We start from the raw sequence: 19,805 nt of genomic DNA, 5'->3' as shown, positions 1-19,805 counted from the left end.
AAAATCCGGGGTCGGCACGCGCAAGGGGGTGCACATTTGTGCAACCTGCGTGCGCCGAGCCCGGCGCGTGTTGCCTGTTCCCTCCGAGGCTGCTCCAAAATCGGAGCGGCCTCGGAGGGAACTTTCCTTCTCCCTTCCCCTACCTAACCCACCCCCCGGCCCTATCTAAAACACCCCCCCCCCACCTTTGTTGCCAGATTTACGCCTGCTTTTAGCAGGTGTAAATCTGCGCGCGCCAGCGGGCTGCTGGCGCACCATCACCCGACCCAGGGGCTGGTCCGGAGGCCTCGACCACGCCCCCGGGCCGGCACCACGCCCCGGTCCTGCCGCCCCCTGACCCCGGTCCCGCCCCAGACACGCCCCCTCCCCGCCCCTTTTACGAAGCACCGGGACTTGCGCACGCCGGCGGCCTATGCAAAATAGACGCGCCGGCTGGATTTACGCGTGCAGGGCGTTTAAAATCCGGCCCACAGTATTTCATGTCATTGAGCTTTCTAATTCTGGATCCGAAGCTCACATTGGGAGCCTAGGTTCTCCCAACAAGAATTATTGGAGCAGTTTATGGAATATAAAACAGTGGTAAGAAAATATCTACATTTAAAGTGGTAATATGGATGTGGCAGGGCTGCACATACTTATTAAAAGAAAAAAAGGCATTGAGCTATTTACAGCAATTAAAATGCTCCCTAGCTTTTTTACATTACACACATCCCTGTAAAGAAGAACATCTTCAATTGAAATTAGAAGGTTGCCTCACTGAGGTTCAATAAGGGGGTTCTTTTTTTATGTTCCCATTTGGCTATGGTAGATGCTTGGAGAATTTTCAACCCTTTCATGAGGGTCTACATGCATCAGACTAGGGCCCATGATATCCAAACGCGAATTGATTACTTATTAGTTCCAGAGAATCTGTTTGGCAAGATAGATACAGCTCAAATAGAAACCATGGTGTTCTCTGACCATAGTTTGGTTTCCTACCAATTGATTTGTGGATATGGTAGCTCTGGGACATCTATTTGGAGAATGTCACCAATTCTCTTGCTTGATTTAAAAAAAAAAAAAAAAAAAAAAGAGTGCTCGAAAGAATATAAAAACACCAATGGCCTATATAAAATAGATCTTATATTAGGAAGCTGGGAAAGAAATAATGAGAGGTAAGATTGCAAGCTATATGATTGGAAAAAAAGAAATTAAATGTAGATATCTTGAGGTCAATATTTAAAGCCATTTTAAATGGATAACTCACAAGTTATCCTTCTAAGTACATGTTATCCAAGTTATCCATCTAATTCCAATTATCCATCTAACTCCAAGTTATCCATTTAAATGTTTAGATCTGAATATTGATCTCCTTAGAGTTAGATAAACAAATTAAGAAATGTAAACAAGCCTGGATAGAGTCTCCTCCTATGATTACTAAAACTAATTTAAGCAGCATGCAACAAACTTTAAACTATCAATTACTACGTAAGGCAGGTTACTCTCGTCAGGCTTTGAAATATAAATTCTACCTCTATGGCAAAAAATCCAACAAAATGCTTGCTAACTTAATCTGAGCACAGTCGGGGTCAAAATCCGTTTCTAGTATATATAATGATAAAAGGGTTCTGTCATATGGTGCCAAAGGAAATTTGCTCCATATTCAGGAGATTATGTGCAAAGCTATATTCTAGTGAACAAGAGAAGCATTAGAATAGTTAGTTAATGTGCGGTCTAAATCTTCCAAAGATATCCCTGGATGTGTTAATAAAATTAGATATGCCATTTACAATCTTGGAGATCCAGCTGGTTATAAAAGAGTTGCAGAATTTTAAAACTCCTGAGCCAGAATGGCTAGATGCTTTGTTTTACAAGAGCTTATCTGAATATACTGCATTAGACCTATGAAATCTTTTTGATGCAATGACAACAGCAAAATCTATGCCAAACTGTATAAAAAATACTTTAATCATAGTTTTGCCTAAGTCAGATAATGATCCGAAAATAACAGGGTCCTATAGATCACTTTCCTTACTGAACCAAGGTATCAAATGCTACACAAAATTGAATGGGCAAAAGATATTTTAGTCTATTTGCAATCTTGTTAGTTCAGGTCAAGCAGGATTTGTTTATAGCAGGAAATCTAGTCCTAATGTGAGAAAACTATTGATCACCATGGAGAAATGTCAACGAGGTTGTGTCCCTGAGCTCTTATTAGTTGGGTTTGATGCCAAAAAAATCATTCGACCAAGTTTTATGGTCCTTCCTGAAATTTGTTTTATCAATGTTGTACTTCCAGGGGCACATTTACAACACTATATGCACTCTATATTCTAATCCCACTTCACAGCTATATATCAATGGTCTTCTATCAGATCTGATTATTTTACAATGGGGAAAGAGGTAAAGGTGCCCATTGTTCTCTCTATTTGTGTTAACCCTGGAATCCTTAGTGCATAAGTTAGAAAATGATTTGCAAATTTCTAGAACTCAAATAGGGATCTAAACTCTAAATACCGTGTTATTCATAGATGTCTTCTTAATGTTTTTGTCTCAAGTGCACACTTCTCTCCCAGTAGTCTTAAAGATTTTTGAAACCTGCAAAACCTTTTCTGGACTTAACTTAAATTTAGATAAATCTGAAGTCTTGGATATATTGGGCAACCTGCAACCAGATTGGCAGAATTTTCCTTTAAATACCTAGAATTAATGGTGCACAAACATCCAGATTTGTGGTACTCTGTCAATATTCCCCTATTATTGAAGAATTACACTCTAAACTGACTAGTTGATCTGCCTTTCCTGTTTCCCTGCAGGGTAGGATTGGATTAATTAAATTGATACTTATGCTTAAATTATTATATTTATTTATTTATTTATTTATTTCAAGATTCTTATATACCGCGGTACGTATAAAGATACATCACCTCGGTTTACAGACAACATTAATTTTAGCAACAGGCTTTACATAAAACAGTTTATACAAAATTAAACAGCATGAATATGTACTGTAAATGCTAATTGTAAAAAGGAACCTACAGATGAAACTACTCCCAACTAACACCCACCTACCACTGGAAATTGCACTATTCGACTCACCTTCACTACAAATCTGTCTGGTATACTGCCCCCCCCCCCAATTCACTGGATCGGCAGTGCTCTACACTAATAGAATTTTTCTTGTCCAAACTATCAACAAACCCATTATCATCTTAGACGACTTTAACATACTTGTTGACACAATCCTCCACTCCCCCACATGCAACTCATTAACAGATGCCCTATCAACCCTAGGACTAAATCAAATCATCAAAGGCCCAACACACAAAGCAGGTCACACATTAGACCTCGTCTTCATCAGTACTGACATATGGACTAATTACCACACAAATATCACTAAGATCCCCTGATCGGACCACTCTCTAATTTACACCAACCTATCCTCCAACTGTAAATTTACAACAGAAAAAAGCATACGTAGATCCTTTTCCTACCGGCCACCCTTCAACATTGTAGATTTTCTTGAAGTGTCTCAAACAGAACTAACAAACATAGATCTATCCAACGCAGAAAACGCTGCCTCATCCTGGCTCAATATCACTAAAACAATAGCAGACACGATAAACCCCACGATAATGAAAATGATACCAATGGTACAACGAAAACATCAGATCAGCCAAACGCGAACTCCGAAAAAAAGAAAAAACCTGGAGGAACAACAAATCAACCACGCTACTAAACACATACAGATCACACTTAGCATACTACAAAAAACTTAATCACAATGCAAAAAAAGACTTCTACTCAAAAAAAAAAAAATTCCAACACAACCCAAAAATGCTTTTCAATATCGTACATGGCCTAACTAAAGCCTTCAATGACCAAACATCACTAACCTCCAAGCTCTCAAGCAATGACTTTGCAGAAATCTTTAACAAAAAAATCAAAAACATCATAAGCAACAACCTCAACAACAACACGCAAGACCCAAAAATACAAATCAAGCAATCAACAAACTGGCCCAACTTTGATTCAGCATCATCACTGGAAATCCAAAATATCATCAATAAAATGAACCCAGTTAAACACCCTGTTGATAGCATACCCATACAGATGATCAAAGATATCGAGCCATCAATAACTAAAACATTAACCGACATCGTGAACTTATCCTTCACAGAAGGAAACTACCCCAACTGCCTAAAATCAGCAATTATCAAACCCATACTGAAAAAGAACAACCTGGATCCAGAAAACCCACTAAACTACCAACCCATATCAAACCTACCATTCATTGCCAAAATCATTGAGAAAATCATCCACTCCCAACTAAGTGACCACCTGGAACAGAACAATACCCTACTTCCCACGCAATTCGGCTTCAAGAAACAATTAAACACCGAATCACTACTCCTATCATTAAACAACGCCGTGCTCAAGGATTTGACAAAGGCCACAGCTTCCTTCTAGTCCTACTAGACCTATCAGAAGCCTTTGACACCATAAACCATTCAATTCTGATTGAACATCCATCCGAAATCGGTGTAAAAGAAAAAAACCCTACAATGGTTCACATCCTATCTATCACAAAGGACCTACCAAGTGTCAATCAACGACACCCTCTCAAAGAAAATAAACCTAGATACTGGAGTTCCCCAAGGCTCAGCACTATCGGCGACTCTCTTCAACATTTATCTTTTCCCGATATGCCACTTCCTCTCAAACCTTAAACTGACTCACTTCATATATGCTGATGACATCCAAATACTTATCCCAATACACAAATCCCTGGAAGACACCTACAAAAAAAACCAGCCAATTACCTCACCAAAGTAAAGCAATTACTAACCAACATGAGACTTATCCTAAACATTGATAAGACAGAAATAATCATCCTGGATAGAAAGAATAATCCTACACACATACCTCCACTCAACATATCGAACCAAAAGCCAGCAATCTCCCCTGCCACCCATGCCCGCAACTTAGGAGTTATAATTGACAAGGAACTATCATTCAAGAACCACATCTCTGCAAAAATCAAAGACTGATATCACAAAGTCCTAACCCTACGTCACCTAAAACCTTTCCTTTCCCCCAACGACTTCAGAACAGTCCTCCAACTACTCATCTTCTCCAACCTGGATTATTGCAACTCCCTGCTTTTCAACTTACCTCCATCCGACCACTCCAAATCCTTCAAAATACAGCCGCCAGAATACTCACAGGAATGAAAAAATATGATCACATTACTCCGACTCTCGTATCACTACACTGGCTCCCAATAAAATACAGGATAGACTATAAAATACTATTCATAATACACAAAATAATGTATGAAGAACAAACAAATTGGCTAAGTGCATCCATAAAACTACACTCACCAAACCGAAATCTCCATTCAGCTAACAAAGGTTTATTAAAAATTCCACCTGCTCATCAGAAACTTACCTCAACTCGGAAGAGAGCCATATCCCTAGGAAACCCCGAACTATGGAACTCCCTCCCAACCGAACTGAGAACACAATAAAATTTAAAAACCTTCAAAAAAGAACTAAAAACTTGGAAGTTCACCAGAGCCTACCAAAACAACCTATGACTCTGATACTTCTTCACTCCCAATCGACCCATATAAACATGCAGACTCAATCCAAAATATGTAATTTAACCTGTACAATTTACAACCAAGCTATGTTTATAATGAATAAGTTAACTATGTTAACAAGCGTAAGAATTTTTGAACACTCTGTTAAACATCGAAACTTTGTAAACAGTTGTGATAGCGAAACCGAACAACGGTATATAAAACTCAATAAATAAATACTTCAAAAGGATATTCATAAGCTCTTAAGCTTGTGCAACCATTTTATCTGGAGAAACAAGAAGGCAAGGCTTTCTATTTGAACACTGATGCTACCGAGAGATGAAGATGGTCTTAATTTTCCCAATTTTAAATGCTATGACATGGTTTGCTTGATGTTAGCATTTGAGGATTGGCTATGCAATTCCAACAGATATATGGATCTGCTTTTGAACAACAAATGGCTTTCCCTTTAAACCTTACATTTATTTTACGTGCCTCTATTGACATGGTCCCAGTTGATCTACATAATTCTATTTTGGTAACCACTAGGAGAAGAGTGGAAATTTCTTAGGTTGAAGTTGTACTTATCAGGTTCTATATTGTTACTACTTCCATTGATGGGAATTCCTAGTTTCCCACCAAGAGACTTGCATCATAACACTGCTCTAGAGTCCTCTCCCAGGAGCTGCTGGGTAGGACATGCAGATGAGCCTTCCAGTCATCTTCTGCTGCAAGGGGTGCAGAGCCTCTGGAAGCTGGGGCTGTGGAGCCTGAAGCCTGGATTCGCTCACAGTGACCTCTGGAGTCTTCTTCCAGGGGTTGCTGGGTAGAATAAGCAGAGCAGCCTTCCAGTCCTCTTCTGCTTCTCATGTTTATTTTCAATAATGTTATTAGATCACCTGAAAAGTCTGGATGAATTCTCAGCTGAGTATAAAATTTGTCATAAGTTGAATTTCTCTAAAACTGAAGATACTGCCTCTGCAAAAGCAAGGCAGGGTCATTTCACAACTAAGTGATTAGGATGAATTTCTCATGTATCAGACTTTAAAAAAAAAAGTATTCTGATTTGTGTATTTCTTGTATAAAAACCATTTATGTTGTGCTGTTGTGAGTGGTAGCAGTAGTAATCATAATATATTATACTATTGATAAAATGGAAATATTACAGAATCAAATGTGTGAGCAAGTAAGGAAGATGAGGAGGGGTTCCACTTCTTAGTTTATGCTCTGGGCTCCAGTACTTACAGCGTTTTCCATATAGGTCAAAGCTCTACATTTAAAAGACAATCTTTTTTCCTTTCTTATCTGAAAAATAGATAGGTCCAGGTTGGAGCTAGAATGATCACAGAAGCTTATGCCAACAAAAGGTCCCCAGCTTTGCTTAAAACTCCTAAAATCTAACAAGCTAATTGTAAAATGAACACACGTGCACCCATACACACACACATTGGGGCACGAGCAAAGATACACTGGGATTTTAAATCGTACATGCTGTTGCACGCATATATTTTAATATATACCAACCGCGCATAAGTGAGCTCCTAATTTTAAGAGATTACTCGAGCACAGCTAGTGCACGTATCTTCTATAGGACTTTCTTCCCTTTTATTGCATGTATGTAGGTGTATTTTAAAACATGCTTGCCCAGTTAATATTGAGGTCTTCCAGACCCCTCTAGTTCTTCATCCTGCATGCTCCCCAGTTCACCCAGACCCCTCACCCTATCCTGTAAGCCCTAAAACTTGAGATTTACAAACTTGCTTCTCAACTGGAACAGCAGTAAAATTATATGGATAAAAGGCCAACATGTGCCATGATCTCTGGTTTTAAAATATGGAGTTACTGCATAACTGCCCCTTTTCCAGCCTCTTATTTTTGACACATGCCCGAGTATATATGCACATACTTTGCGGCTTTTTAAAATCCATGTTGCTTGCGCACGGCCCACATACGCGCACCTGTGGCCATTTTTGCACAAGCCACACTTTTAAAATCTCACTCTGTAGAGGCATCTAGCCACTATGAATAAATTCTTCACTAGGAAGCACGCATTAGTTTTTCAAAGACTTCCTGAAGCACCTGCACAGCAATTGAAAAGAATTTTTGTGAAAAGCAGAGCTGCAAATTGAAAAGGCACGATCTTTGTTCATTTTATCTGAAAAATAAGTATCTTAAATCCAAGATGAAGCACTGGTGTCTGTAGAGGCCTGTGCGAACAAAAGTGTTATGTCACCCTGAAAAATACAGGAAGTGGGTGGAGAAATTAACAACATGAACCAGCTAAATAGTCCACTCTTAAGCAAAAAGGCAGAAAAGTGACCAAGAAGAGCAGCAAGCCAAGAGTGAAAATCTTGAAAGCTCTTCAGACCCTAATAGTGGATGCAGATTTGGATATTGTTCTATTACAGAAAGATGATTCAGCAAGTCTCATAAATAGGATTCTATCATATAACCTGCTGAAGGATACAGATGACATAAGAGGAGGAATAGTAGCTTTTCATGACAAAAACAGTATCCAAGCACCTGAAATGCAGGGGGCATAAAGAAAAGAAGCAGCAGTGTGGACTGTCTTAAAAAAAAATAAAAAAATAGCACTTCCATTTACACTGGTGAAATCTATTGGTCTCCAACTCACACAGAAGAACTGGACAGAGATTTGGCCAAAGACATCAAAAGGTAGAAAGGAAAGGAGAGATGTTGCTCATTGGGGATTTTACTCTGCCAAATGTTGATTGGAGTATCCACTGCAGCAGAATCTGTAAGAAATAGAGAGATTGTGGATGCCCTTCAAAAGAGCTCTGCTCAGACAAATGGTTATGGAACCCATAAGGGAAGGAGCGATACTGGACCTGGAGCTCACAACTGGAGATAGCATCTCTAACGTCTGGATGAGTGCTCACATGCGAACCAGTGATCATCAAACAATATGATTTGATATAATGGCCAAGATGGACGGGAGTCATATGAAGATCAAAAAAACAGATTTTGGTAAATTGGGAATGTACCTTGAGGATGAGTTAAGACTGGAAGATGGGTAAAGTGGAAAAACAGCCAAATTAAAAGGAGCTATGATAAAGACAACAAATCTTTATGTAAGAAAAATAAATACAAGTAAAAATAAAAGCAAACTGATATGGTTCCCCAAAGAGGTGGCTGAAAAAATAAGGGCAAAAAGATCAGCATTCAAAAAGTACAGTGGAACTCAAAAAGGGGAATACAGAAAAAAATATCTGGTGAAGCTGAAAGAGACCAAAAAAGAAATCAGGAAAGCAAAAGCTTGCCAAAGAGGTAGAACAAAGTAACAAAACATTTTTCAGATTTATCAGAGAAAGGAGGAAAGCAAGAGATGGGTATTGTAAGATAGAAAGGAAGATCCTATATTTAATTTTGAACATGGACTCACCTTTTTATCTGCAGTATAAAAGACAAAAAATTAATCCATTTGGGGTAGATGATAGAAAGAACTGGCAATGGTCTATAGACCATACGTGTTTCTGGCTTTCTGATGCCCCTTTATTAACAATATATGTTTAACTTTAGCTATAACATTTCTGCATGGGGCAACTTGCACTAAGCGGCAATTATACTCTTAACAGAAGATTTGAGGGGTGCAGCCTGCACAGAGCGGTCGTTACTACTCTAAATAACTTGCAGGGCAGAATGGATGGACCATTTGCTTCTTTATCTGCCATCATTTACTATGTTACACTGCCTGCCTTGTACCAAAGTACAACCCAAAGTGGTTTCAAAGAATAAACAAGAACAATACTAATGAGGTATTTTATACTGCCTTCCTCGGTTTGAGCCAAAGCAGTTTATATCAAGCAGGATAATACATCAGTCAATATATCATAATAAAACAGTACATCAAGAAATTAATTAACCCATCACTAAAAGACATTAATATAAAACAGTTAATACATAAAAAATACATCAATATATCAAACTGTAAGAAAGCTTTCCTTAAAGCTTTCCTTAAAGCTTTCCTTAAAGTGGCCCCAGGTTTGCTTAAAACTACTAAAAACTAAGGATGCCTCCAGCAACCATTAATCAATTCTTTACTAAGCAGCACAGTTCTTCAAAGAATTCATCAAGTGCTCTATATATATGGACATTAAAATAAAATAAAATGTAATTAGTTTGAAAATATAGCTTAATGCGCAAGAAGAGGCAAGAGTTATATGCTTTAAATGGTGTATTAGTTGTTAACACAAACCAGGAAAAAGACCTAGGCATGCCAGTAGATGATAAACTGGAAAGGAGTATGCACAGTTCGGAGCATGCTAGCATCATGAAAAAGAGAGGGAGGAGATGGAATGATGAGGAAGAAAAAAATTTTTAAACTTTTGAGTGTTGAAATTTTTTACCATTTTCTAAAACTAAAGATAATTCTGATTATGATGATGTAGTCTCCCGGGAAAAGTGATAACTCAGTGGTTTTAATAATATACTATCATATTTGGAGATATATATATATATTTTTTTTTGCATTTTAAAAATGTAAGCATTGTTAATTTTGATGTAGGCATCTGTCCTGACTATGATGCTGAGCAGTACTGAAATGTGCTCTAATAAAACCCTTAAATTTATTAGTCATTCTTCCTTTTTAAGTATGGCTATAAAATTGTTTAGAGATGCAGTGATTTTCTACCATCCTCTGGATTACCATGTAGGGAATTGAAGATTGAATTTGATGCACTACTGGGCTTCTTTCAGCCTAACCATCTATGTAAATGAATTATGTAAATGAATTAAATCTTCAGAAAAAAATAAAATTTTCAGGTATGCCATAACCTTTTTCTTTAATTATCCTGCCTCTTTACTTATGATTTCATAGTAAACTGAAAATAAAAGGAATGCATATTGAATTCTGAAATTTGTTTACCTAGAGTCATTATATTATTAGACTGAGTAGTCTAACAACTTTTGTTCTAAACATTTCTGGACCTAGTTTCATAAGATAATCACTAATATTAGTAACCATTCACAGTTTCTAGATTTCAATCGGAATTCTCTTTGTGTACCCAAAAATATACCCAAAGTGCTACCTTGCATCTGTTAGCCTTTCTATAACGAATCAAGCAGTAAGCATAAAGTCAATATGTCTCTCAAGGACAATAAATCTTAAACTTGAGTCAATATAGACATTATTACATTAAAAATCATCTGTCAATTAAACAGGCTCAGTTTAATAGTGAATGGAAGGAGTGTGTTCTATTACTGCAAATCTACTGAAGCAAGGAGAGTGCTGTATCCCACTTTCATCAGGTCTGAAGAATTCAGATCCTGCCAACTCTGTCTTGATTTTTCTAGCTCAGGACTTGTAAGTAAACTGTATTTGGGAAAGCAACTCCCTCAACCAGCAGTCTTAATACTTGCTTGGAAAGGAGTAAAGACCTAAGAGTATTTCAGGGCTGGTTACAGATTTAAATCCTTTAGAAGTTAACAGATGGAGATAGGTTAGAAAAAGGTCAATGACCTTCCTATTCAAATAACATCTTCATTGTTTTTTTTTTTGTAGAGACTGTATGTGGAGAATTACTCTTTAATCTAGAGTTCAAGAATTCTCTGTATTCTATTGTTAATTTGTATCTAATTTCTGCCTAAAATAAATAGGATGTTTTTTTGGAAACAAAACTGGCAGAGTATTTTATTTGTGATATCCATTAGCTTTAAAAGAGTTGTTCCCTCATCAGAAGGCTCTAGACCTTATTCTCCCACCCCCCCTTTCCCACCTTCTGTGTGTTCCATCCAATGAACAAGAACCCCGTTACACGGCTAACATAGAAGTGTGTTAATTTTACATACATTTTGTATTTAAACAGAAATTTCACATATACTCCATCAATTTTCTGAGCCCATTATCTAATAAGGCAGAAAGGCATATCCTGCTACTGGTTATTTTTACAAATCTCACTCTCTCTGTAGTCCCAGACCTACAGGATTCTTTCATAGGGTGGAGACTACTCTTCTAGGAAGGGTCTGCTCTAGGGCAAATGGGGCCCTGGGTAAAAATTATTGATGTGCATCTCCCAACGCCAACTGCACCCTGATCCTTGCTGTGGATTAGAAGGCACGAGGGTTTATTCAAGTGGTGTTCTACAAGTGAGCAGCAGGGGAAGGTGCCCTCTTGTTCTAACATCAGCTCCACCTCCTTAACCCCCTCCCCTAAAGTCCACACTCTGCCTTTCATTCCCCTTTGACCCCCTAATCCCTTTCCTCAGCATCTTCTTCCCTGCCTCTTAACCCCTTTCCACTCGCAATATTCTCTCCCCAGTCTCTTACCCCCTCCCCCAGCATCTTTCTCCTGCCTTTCCCTTCCTCCTTCATGGTGTCAGGATCCCAACCCTAGTTCTGACTGAACCAGATGAACAAAGGAGCAAAAAAAAAGACCAACATGGCTCTCGCAGGTATATCATCAATAGATGACTCCAGGAACTCTGAAAGAGGTGGACTCATCATAACAAAAGAATTCACCCCACCTTCAGAGGAAGCACCAATCCTCCTGTACTGAGATGCATAGGAAATCTTTGATAAAAGAGGAATTTTGTCTTCAGGAAACAGAATATCAATTCCATTTTTAATTTTTTAAATAACTCCTATGCTGACAATAATCTGGACACTGGAAAGTTCAAAAAATGAAGGTTCTTAACCCTTGTCTGGTTCCCCAGGACCTCTGGTTGATTGTGTATTTGCATGTTATTTTTGATCTGCACAGCTGCAGTTTCCTGCAATGTAGAAACCTGAGAGCCTATTGAATGAAAAAACTTTCAAAGGAGTCCAGTCTCACTTCTTGTTCTTGCAACTGAAATTTAGTGTTCTCTGTTATTTTTACAGTTGAGATACAGTTGGACATAACATTCTCCACTTTATTAACCAGTGTCATATAGCTGTAAGGGTAAAATCACATGGTTCTTCATCCATCTCAGAGATATCATAAGGTAATAAAGCTGAAGGTAACGGGGCCCTCTCATTACCTTCTGCCCTAACTTCAGCCTCGATGGTGAAATAGGCTCCAGGGATCCGTGATGTCACAGCAAGATTCCCTATTATATTTGCATTTTATTGTCTATGCAGTAGCTGCAAAGTAGCTAATTTCAATAGGGGTGTTGTTTTTTTTTAATGCATAATATCAACAATATTGCAGCTTAGTAAATCTGGCCTCTGTTGCCTCAGGTCACAAGGAGTGTCAGCGGGATTTGAACCCTGGTTCCCAGCCTGCTGTTCCAACCACTAGGCTATTCCCCAGTGTTTGACTATAAACTGGGTAATATTTTATTCAAGTACAAACAGTGATGAGTAAAAGAACTGAAAATAAGAAAAGCATTTTGTAGCACCTCTAAAAATGGAATAGACAGCACAGATGATTTAGCAGCATACAGGATGACAAAATTTCAAGCTGTGACTGCTACAGGACACGAACAGAGCTTTTTTGTTAATGTGCTTCACTCTTTTTTTTGTACTCTCTTTTGCCCTTCATATTGCTTCAGTTGTCATAACTCTGTCCTTTACAGTCCATTAACACAAATTTTCCAGTTCTGGAGTTGGGCCAAAAGAGTATCACACGGCATCTTGCCCGTACTGGTATCCACATCAAGGAATCCAGTAGAATGTTTTCTAAACAATCCATCAACAAATAATCTTCCATAGCAATGTGGCATATAACTGACAGTTGCTCAGTGTGGGTGCTGTGGAAAGTACTGTCCATGATATCACCAAAATGGTTGTATGAATAATTTTCCACTTTGGCATCAAGGATGTGTTTGCCATTTTAGCAATCAGTTCATTTTGAATATTTTTGCTATTTCCATTTTCTTAATTTGACTCACTTCATTTATTTGAGTCAAATTGTACCCTGTACAACCTGCCAAGGACTAAGATCATGTATATATAATTCCACAAAAATCCAGATTCCAGTCTGTCCAATAACAAACAATGCAAATGATTCTCATTAGAACAGCTCTCCAGTAATTTATTTCCATTGCAGTTAACGTCATATTGATATTGTCAACGTTTTATTGCCACTGTTTTCTGCCTTCAAATTCTTCCATACCTCTGTGATGCATATATGTGCCACTGAGTGTTCATGCTGTTTGAGACAGGAGTGAATATATTTCAATGCATTGAAGCTGTCTTTTGAAATATATGTTTGAATTTTCTAAAAAGTGTAGAACTAAAACAAAAAAACTTTATCTGTCAGTATTGAATATGGAAGCCATGATCAGAGAACATTGTTGCCATTTTTCATCTTAATCTAATAGCTCTATAACAGTAATTATCATTATTCTCCTTGGACTCATCCTGTGTCAGATCAATATCCCCAGATTCAGCCTGAACATTTTCCCCAGTTTCAGCTTGCTCCTATGGATGGAGTGACAGAAGTTATTCATTTCCTACTTTCTGCCACGTGTGATGTGAAAAAATAGCATATACATCTCTAGGGACAGGGAAATACTCTACAATACCTGAATTAGTCAGCTTTGAAGTGTCTGAAAGGCAGAATATAAATAAAATAAATAAATACATATACTCCCAACTAGGATTTAACCCTTTCCTCAGTGTCTTGTCTGTTGAGCACCATTAGGATAGGAGCACTTCACCTCCATCTCAAGTTTTTTACACCTTAAGCGTGGTAATATTAACTTATTGGTTTTAATTTAAACTTACTGATAATTTCTTCCTACTCCCATCCTTTCCACCTCTCGTCTTTCTTCTGTTATCTTTTATCACCTTCCTTCTCCCTTCTTTTCTCTTCCTCCCCTCTCTTCCCTTTTACCATTAACTCTACGTGTGATTAGGTATTTTTATTTCAACTAAGGTTGTAGGTTGGAACATGTTTGGAAATGTTCCTGTCAGTGGCAGGTCTGCTAGCTTGCACAATTTAATTGGTTACAAGAAAACTTATAAGCAGAAATAAGCTACTTAATTTTAACTGAAGTAAGACACCAAGAAAGGATTGCTTGTTTAGTACTGAGCATTCTGAAGTCACTGACAAATAGCCCTACCCCGACATCAGCCTGCCAGTATTCTCCATCTCCAGCAGATGGTGGACATGCAGCTCCCTTGTGGAGCTTGCTAAAAAAAAAAAAAAAAAAACCAGAGAAAGAAGATAGAAGTTTAGGAGAAGAACTGAACACAGATTTTGAGCTCCTGAGGAGACACCTGTTGGTCCCACCCTCAGCTGATTACGTCTGGAAGCCTAACCAGGTGTAAGCTTAAAAAAAAACCAAAAAGGACTAAGGAGTGCTCATCAGTGAAGGCTTATGCCCTCTCCCCCCACAGTGGAGACCTGATTGTGCTCTGAGCCAAAAAGGGCTGAGCTCAAGTAAAAAAAAAAAAAAGTTAAGAAAGAAGTTTAGGCTTTCTTACACCTTACCTGGTCTCTTTTACCCTCGGCATTTCCCTTTTCCCTCTCACTTCTCTCGGGAGTTAGTAAAGAGTGGAGGCAGCACGGGTCAGTGTGTTGAGCAGCTTTTGCTAAGCTCCACCTCTCAAGCTCAGTTCAGTCAGCCGCACGATAGGCCATGGTGGTGTTTTTTTCCCACATGCTCAAGAATGTGCGTGCGTTGTCGCTGCATGGCAGTGTCTTGACATGCATGGGTACTTGTGCATGTAAGGTCATGGCCTAGATTTGAGCACGTATTTACACGAATATCCACTGTGCAGTTGGTTTGTGTGCGGAATGCTGTGTAAAGCCGATTTAAGGAAGAATAATGGCTCCAAGGATAAAAAGTCTAAGCACTTTGCTATTTATAAAGCTTGCCATATAAGGGCGATTCAGCTGTCTATTTCGGGCAAGTGCCACAGAGAGGCTGCCCCTGGAGATGTTCAGGGGGATGCGGATCATGACGTCGGATGATTACAATGGGGACTTGACTTTCTCACCTCTGGAAGAGGAAGAAATTCCACCTGATTTGGAGCCACAGCGAATTGTACTCCATTTTTTTCACAGAGATGAGTTGCCAAGTCTGACTTAGACCCTGAAAGCACTAGGAGCAGACATGGCTTATGCTACAGGCTCATAAAAGAAAGATCCGTTATTGGTCACTTTATGCAAAGGGTCCTGTTTCTTTCCCCTCCTGGAGCCAATTCAAGAGTTAATTGATCTTAACTGTAAGGCCCCGGAGGCAACTTTTAAAGGGAGGCATGCTTTGGTGAGTTTATACCCCTTGGTCTCAAAGGTTGATGCCTTGGTGTGCACTGTTACTAAGCGAATCATCATACTTGTTGAAGGAGGAGCAGCTCTAAAGGATGCTCAGGAAAGGAGGATTGAGGCCATCTTAAACAGGCTTTTCAGACCATGGCAATTAATTTGAAAAGTGCTTCTTGCTGCTGCCTGATGGCTTGAACTGGTTTGTGTCTTTCTTGGGAGACTGAAGGAGCAGGGTCCAATAGCAGATCGGTGATGGAACTGGGAGCCGCATTTTTAGCTGATGTGGGCTGTGACTTGGTATGGACAGCTGCTAGAGGGATGGCTTCCATGATAGTAACTAGGTACCAGCTGTGGCTTTGAACTTGGTCAGAAGACACTATTTCCAAGTCCAAACTCACAAAGTTACATTTAAGGGTCCTCCTTATTCAGAAGTGATTTGGAGAAGATGGCAACTAGATGGGGTGAATCCAAGATTCTTTGCCGGAGGACAGGAAAGCATCACTACATTCTTTTGGGGTGAGAGGCCACTCCAGCAATTCCCATCTGTTTCATCCTTACAGAGGATCAGCTACTCAGAAGTCTCGTCCCTTCGGAAGATCTCAGTCCTTTTGGCCTAAGAAGCCTAATAAACATGCGGGCTCCAGGACCAAAGCATCTCTATCCTTACAATGAAAGTTTGGGGGCTCACCTACTGAATCAGGAGATAAGCAGTCATCTATCCCAATTTTATCAAAGGTGGGCCCAGATTACGACAAACCAGTGGTTCCTGGAGGTAGTAAGGGATGATTATACTCTAGAGTTTCTCCGAATTCCTCCAGATGCATTTATGGTCTCTCCCTGCAACTCTGTATTGAAGAGGGCAGCAGCATAGACTTTGTTAAGAAGGCTGATAGATCTGAAGGCCATAATTCTAATTCCCAGATCACAAGAAAATACAAGGTGCTATTCCATTTATTTTGTCGTTCCCAAGAAGGAAAAGGGGTCCTTTCGACCCATCCTGGATCTGAAAGCTTTCAATTGGCATTTGCGAGTGACTCACTTCAGGATGGAAACTCTGCGCTCCATAATTATGGCAGAATAAAAAGTGGAATTTCTCACGTCTCTCAATCTGATGGAGGCTTATTTACATATTATCATTTGACAGGAACATTAACATTTCCTACATTTTGCTGTTCTGGAACATCAGTATCAATTTCAGGCCCTGTTCTTCAGGCTTGCTACTGCGCCCAGAATCTTCTCCAAGGGTCATGGTGGTGGTAATAGCATCTCTACGCAAGGAGGAGATTCTGGTCTATCCATATCTAGACGACTGGTTGATTCGGGCCAAGAGCACAGAAGAGTCATTTGGCATCTTGCAAGGTGATTTCTTTGCTTCAGAAAATAGGTTGGTGGTAAACTTAGCCAAGAGCAGTTTACAGCTATCTCAGACCCTAGACTACCTCGGCATGTGATTCTATATGGACTGGGGCAGGGTTGAAGAGTGGCATTCAAAAATTAGTTTTTCAAGTGCAAACCTTGAGTCAATTTGCCCTATGGTGTGGTCTTATCTGCAGGTGCTAGGATCTGTGGCAGCCACATTGGAAGTACTTCCCTGGGCGAGGGCACACATGAGGCCCCTTCAGCACGTGTTGCTCTCCCGATGGAGTCCACAGTCTCAAGAATACACAATGAGACTCCACTTGACATTGGAAGTTGAGCATTCAGCTACAGCAGTGGGTTACAAGCAAATCATCTCAGAAAGGGGTACCATTGGAGACGATGGATTGGTTGATGCTCACAACAGATGCAAGCCTTCTGGGTTTGGGGGGGGAGGTGCTCACTGTTAGGAGTTGGTGGTGCAAGGTCAGTGGAATGCCGAGGAGTGGCAGTGGACCATCAATCGTTTGGAAGCGCATGCAGTTCGAATGCGGTTTGCCAAGTGGCTGGCAGCATGAGCAGTAAGGATAATGGCGGACAATGCCACAACAGTGATTTACATCAGGATCAGGATGGAACCAGAAACCAACAGGTGATGGTGAAAGTAAATATGCTCATGGTGTGGGCAGAGCAACATCTACAGGGCATATTTACCTTCCACATTGCCGGGAAGGACAATGTATGAGCTGATTTCCTCAGCCAACAAGTTTGGACCCAGGATAATGGGGGCTGATGAGCAAGGCCTTTCAGTTCATAGTGGAACATTGGGATCGGCAGTGCCTAGATTTGATGGCAAGTTCCAACAATGCGAAGGTACCACGGTTCTTAACTCGCAGAAGGGGATCCAAGAATGCTGGAATTTGATGCTTTCATCCAGGTGTGACCTTTCCGCCTTAGACGATGATCAGCAGGGTGTTTTGGAAGGTTGCAGGTCAGACCATGACTGTATTTCTGGTGGCTATGGATTGGTACTGGAGGCCATGGTGTGCCGATCATCAGCAGCTACTGGTGGACAGTCCTCTTAGACTGCCACTCAGGAAGGATCTCTTGTATCAGGGGCCAATATTACACGACGATCTGTGTCTGTTTTGTCTTACAGTTTGGCCATTGAGAGGACTTGTTTGCTGAAACATGATTATTTCTTGGCAGTGATTTCCACTTTGCTTTGGGCCAGGAAGTTTTCTACATCTCTAGCTTATATTAGTGTTTGGAGAGTGTTCAAGAGCTGGTGTGGCATGCGAGCTTCTCACCCTCTTAAATTTGAAATTCCACTGGTATTGGAATCTTTGGAGGAAGGTTTAAACATTCTGAAGGTGCAGGTAGCAGCTCTCGCTTGCTGTAGAAGACGGGTCAATGATAACCCCTTGTCTACCCATCTGAATGTGTCCAGATTCTTGAAGGGAGGCAAGCATCTTCGTCCTCCCTTGCGTCTACTGGTGCCTCTTTGGGACCTTAATCTCGTATTGCATTTTTTGGTGGGTCCTACATTTTGGCCTCTGTGTACACTCTTTGTGGCCACTTACTTGAAAATGGTTTGTGGTGATCTGTTCAACAAGGCAAATTTCTGACTTACAGGCTTTTTCTTGCTGTGAACCATTTTTGCAAATGAATCCGGGTAGTGGTACCTTCCTTTTTACCAAAAATGGTTTTGGAGTTTCATTTGAAACAGTCTATTTCCCTGTCCATTTTGGACAGGGATAGGGATGCATGTTATTATTGTTTCATGCATGCCGTGGATATGGTACTTGAAGGTTTCTCACTCCTTGAGGAAGACGGATCATCTGTTTGTGGAGTGTTTTGTTAAACTCAGTGTATCTTGGTTGGGAGCATGTGTGATTGACAGTTATTAGTCATGTTCAAGTATAGTCAGTTTGTCCACAGTTTGGCTTTTCTAGAGAAACTGGCAGGCTGATGTTGGGGCAGGGCTATGTCAGGGAAGTCAGCGAGTCAGTTTTACTTCATCTCCATCTGCTGGTAGGAGTGCATAACCCACTGGTGTGGATTAACCTGCCTTCCTTAGAGGAAAGGAAATTGTTAGGTAAGTAGTAATTTCTCCATTTTTCTCCACTGATTTTCTCCCATTTTTGTTCATTTTATTTATTTATAGAAATTTCCACCCTGTCCAGTTTCCAAAATCTGTTCTGGATGGATAAAATAAACACTGATAAGTTCCCAGGAAAAATCAAATGAAAACTGAAAATGAAGGTCCCTAGACATTGGACCTTACCCTACAGTTGTGCTTAAGAAACAACCAGGTGAGTTTTGGAAGAAGATTAAGATCATTTCTTGCAAGGGAGGAGAAACTCTCTGCGGAATCATTGCAGAGGAGGAGCATCAGGAAGAAGAAACTTAAAAAAAAAAGCTGTATTTCTGAAATAAAGCAAAAATCTATACACTTATATGGAGCTATAGATGTATATTTGCATATGTATGACCCTGAGATTGTGTGTATGCTTCTCTCAGGGTAATTCTCTAAATAAGTTAGTTCTCTGCATATCATGTGTCATAATCTTGGCTACTAGGCAGCCTCCCCACCAGCAGAGGTCCTCACACAGCCATGTTCGCTCCTACATGAACTACCTCCTTGATGCTCCCATGACTCCGCAAGACCAGCCCTTTTTAGCCTTGCCTCTCTCACAACTCTTTGCTTCGACATCGAGTCACATTGGCTCC

General features: G+C 39.9%; 1 protein-coding gene across 6 annotated transcripts in view; it reads left to right on the top strand.

The window, feature by feature from the left end:
- PRIM2 (DNA primase subunit 2) overlaps positions 1 to 19,805 on the top strand; it is a 608,800-nt gene that overhangs the window by 541,494 nt on the left and 47,501 nt on the right. Inside the window, exon 14 of one of the 6 annotated variants that reach the window (XR_003855666.1) lies at positions 19,240 to 19,387. The exons of the other annotated variants lie outside the window; for them this stretch is intronic. The gene's annotated coding sequence lies outside the window, so the exon portion shown is untranslated. The remainder of the gene's footprint in view (positions 1 to 19,239; positions 19,388 to 19,805) is intronic. 6 annotated transcript variants of the gene reach the window in all.

Source organism: Rhinatrema bivittatum, chromosome 3 (genome assembly GCF_901001135.1).
Source record: "Rhinatrema bivittatum chromosome 3, aRhiBiv1.1, whole genome shotgun sequence".
Lineage (NCBI taxonomy): Eukaryota > Metazoa > Chordata > Amphibia > Gymnophiona > Rhinatrematidae > Rhinatrema > Rhinatrema bivittatum.
The sequence above is the reverse complement of the archived record's forward strand: the minus strand, read 5'-3'. Positions and strand labels throughout refer to the sequence as shown.